Source organism: Triticum aestivum, chromosome 7A (assembly GCF_018294505.1).
Source record: "Triticum aestivum cultivar Chinese Spring chromosome 7A, IWGSC CS RefSeq v2.1, whole genome shotgun sequence".
Taxonomy (NCBI): domain Eukaryota; kingdom Viridiplantae; phylum Streptophyta; class Magnoliopsida; order Poales; family Poaceae; genus Triticum; species Triticum aestivum.
The window spans coordinates 497,918,766-497,923,014 of record NC_057812.1 but is presented as its reverse complement, the minus strand read 5'-3'; positions in this window follow the sequence as shown (position 1 = coordinate 497,923,014).

The following is a 4,249-nucleotide window of genomic DNA, read 5'->3' as shown; positions in this document are numbered from 1 at the left end:
GCATTCTAACACTCGGACCCATGCCTCTACCACCACACGTTTGTGCATCCATAGAGTGCACACCCGTGACTTGAGAAAACACACGTACGTGCCTGTTGTGGATTCACCTTTTCTACCTTCCATGCCTGAACCAACATGCCTTTGCCGCTCCCGAGACTTCATAACCATGCCTCTTTAACCGAGCATTCTAACACATGCCTCTGCCACCGCACTCTTGTACTACATCCACAGGGTTGATACCCGTGCCTCGAGAAGCAGCATGTCCGTGCCTGTATTAACTACATTTCCGTGCCTCCGCTGCTTACATCCACGTGCCTCACACGACACTGGCCTATCTCGTGGTTCTCTAACTGCCTGTAGAACCCACACTTCCGTGCCTCCTGTGCTTCCCTCTGGAAGTGCCTGTAGAACCCACACTTCCGTGCCTCATGTGCCTACATCCACGTGCCTGTAGAACTTGCACTTATGTGCCTCGTGTGCCTGCATCCACATTCCTGTAGAGAGGCTCCACTTCAGCACTAACAGTCTCAACACTAAAAAAATATTGTAGCACAAAAAAAAACAAGCCAAGCATAACGAATCTTGATGCCCAAACGAACGGTTGAAGATTAGAGACGGTTCGATGGTTTCCATCTCTCCCTCCCTCTTCTACTAGCTTACTTCCCCTTCCGCAAAGTAAATCTCGAAACCTTCATCACTCCCACACGCTCTCCTCCTTCCTTCTGCACACAAACACAAACTCGAAATCGAGTTCACGTCACCGAACAACCGCCACCGCGTTTGCCAACCACACTCAAATCCGACATACAAATAGCCACACTCTGCCCGCGACAACACCGATAACCCCGCCGGCTGCGGCGACCGACGGTGAGGACTTCAACAGCAGCGGCAGAAATCGCAACAAAAAAGGAGCAACGACACAATAAGCAGATGGAAGCAAAGAACACCGCACAAGCAACTGAAGGTAATTATCATTCTATCCCACTCCATTCCACCGGGTAGATCGTAGTGATTTTTCCACTTCCAGGAACAGCAACCCTAGCCACTGCTACCAAGGAGTTTTCTAATAACCTAAATCAATTTGCCTAACAAATTGAACTAACGCAAAGATAAGATTTAATAGAAATGCTACTGCTCTCCGCCTTGGGATTTTCGCCATATGATTTGTGCTCAAAGGTAAAAAACCTGAAACATGAGTAACTAGAATATGTCGATAGATCCAAACCCCGCAAGCATCCTGAGAGGCCTAAACTGAGTACCTTACGAGATTTTCTACATCCCTTGTCCCGTCAATGTAACCGTTTTTCAAATTAAGTGCCTCTGCTGTGAAATACCGAGCACAAAGAATAGGTGTACCATGTGCTTCTAGGGTAAAACAACCCGTGCCTCTCTATCCATGCAAATTTGTTTTCACACCACGCAGGTTTTTTTCCTGTGACACTCGACTCTGCTTCTAACACCTGCCAATTTTTATGCATCAATGACAAATCCTCGCGAAGAAGTTAAAACCCAGCAAAATACTGACGAAGACCCTGCTGAAGAGCATGCAAATCAGCAAGCTCGTGTCAAAGGTTTTAGCAAAAAGTCTCCACTGTCCATCTACAAAAAATTATATTGAGAGTTATTAATAACTTAACTGCTATCCTCGAGAACAATAACTTAAATATGTCTACAAATAAAACTACCTGCCACTTTTTATATATTTCTTTATAGAAAACATTAAAAATGTTCGCACACTATCTTATTTTTAATTCAAAAACAGTTTAACTTACCCAATAAATCTTGAACTATCATTGATGATATTCCTCCAATTATGAAATATCACCTGCAGAGTGCATTTTCTCTCTCAGAAAATGCTTCACGCTAACTTCACTACCCAAGCTGCACTCATAACCATAATCATGGAAGACATATATTTTAAATGTGTATCAGCTATTTTAGGACAAAAAGAACATCCTTTTTTGTTACCTGGTCATTATACAGGACACGAAGACGGTGATATTCAAAGCACAGAAACAGGCAGCATGTCTCCTCATTCATCAGAAAAGGACACAGAACAAAACATGAGGAACAAACCACCTGCAGAAGAAATGATAACTTACACCAGGCTCAACAAGAATAAACATGTAGCAACAAGAAAAAAAAAGAGGAAATCAGATACAAGCACTGTTTTTACTCCTGGAGCAAAAAGGCAAAAGCAAAAGGACAATGCTGAAGACATCATCGACACTAGTACCTTGCAGCATTAGCCATTACCTCTAATGGTACTCCCGCCAACAGCACCAACCGCCACGAAGAAACAAGCTGAATGCAAGAAGAAAAACAAACAACGAAGGATAGAAAAAGAACAAGACGATACCAACAGCAAAGGTTCAGATATCAATGATGATGACGATGACAGGGAACATGATGCAGATTTCATTCCTACAGACGGCGATGATGCCGAGAGCATGAGACCGACGCAGAACATGACGACGATGTAAAAACACACTTATGTACTAATTTTGAATACCACTATTAAGGACTCAGGATCTAACGTTCCTTTCTAACGAAACCCTTTCTTTTTGTCTTCTGAAACAGAACAAATCAGGACAGAAGGACAGAAAGAGGAGAAAGACAAGCGGAAAAGAATTGGCAGCACCAACAGTTGACGAAGGTCAGCAAGAAACAGACGAAGAGAAATGCCAAATCAAGGCAAGGGCAGCATTCGCTCATGTCAAGAAAGCATGGAATTTACTTAAAGACCGTCACAGGCAAGATATTAGGACGGCAGGATTTGGCAGCATAGAGAACTGCAAAATAATGGGCTCCATCTGCAGACCACTTGCAGCACACATCTACGACAACCTGGACATAGAAAGCATGACAATAACCTTCGGTGATGGTACCGAAGACAAGAAACTCAAGATTACCAAGGAAGCTATACACAAGGTGTTTGGATACCCAGACGACACGGAAAAGTCAGCACCAAGGCCAGTGAAGAGCCCAGCTTCAATGAAAAAACTGATGTCAGACCTTGGCTTCAAAAAATACAAATTTCAGGCCAAAAGAACTGTTCACGGAGCTAAATGAATTGGTGGAACTAGATGACGAACAGTCAAACAGGAAATCAGTTAAAATATTTTTCTTATTTTTTTCCACAATGTTGTCTGCGGGTCAAGTGCCGCTATCTTCGCCAGACAAGCTATAATGGTAGAGGACATGGACTATCCAGAGATGGCAAAGATGGATTTTTGCGAGGTAATCGTCGAATGTATTAAGGAAGGAGCCAAGATATGGCAGAAACACGGAAATTTGCCTCAGGAAGAAAAGAACAAAAAGCATGTCAATGGTTTGGCACAAGGGCCAGTAATCACGTACCTCGACTCCCTGCTGCTGCCAACCGACACAAAAGAAATGCGGAAGATTGCAAAGACAATGGACAAGACCTCATTACCACGAGCAAACCATCTCAAAAGAGTGACCTAGCAAAAATAGCTAGAGTAGACATGAAAAGGGACGGAAAAGCACGACCAAATGACTATGAATTTGGCAAAATACAGGTACAGCTATATTTTACATAAATCAGTCCTTCCCTTTTTGAAAACGGTTTCTATTCTAATTAACTATATTCCACTAAAACGATGCAGACATGGAAAGGAATAACAGAGAGGATCTTCTATGCAAACACAGCATCAACTTCGTCTTCAATTCGGCAGATAGCAGGAGAACATCACAAACAACAGCAACACCAGAACACGACCAAACTGCTACCACCTCCACCCAAACGCCGGCGCGAACCACGTGTCGGCACCAGTGGAAGCAGGGAACCAAACAAAAGCATCAACACAGGAGCAGAAGAAAGATTCCAAAGGATAAACAAATTGTTGGAAAAGTACTCCATGAAGCAGAACAGAAACCCGCAGTAACCACCAGGGCTGAAAACCAATGCATCGAAAAGGAAAAAATATTGGATGAAAAAACAAGGACCTAGTCGTGCAACAAACAATTGCCCTGATGGATTCATTGGAACAACTCAGACAATTTCAGGACATAGTTTGCACAAGGTACCTGACAGACAACACGACCCTGCAGACACTAGAGCAAGCAAATCCAGCAGCCTCAAGTAGACTAGCCGATGCCAGCCGCACGAATGAAATCGTAGCCACAACAGAACCAAGAGAAAGGAGAAAAAGAGAAAGAAGAAGAAGACGAAGAGAGAAAGAGAAGAACAAAATCAAGGGACATAGGCATTGACAAGAACAAGATA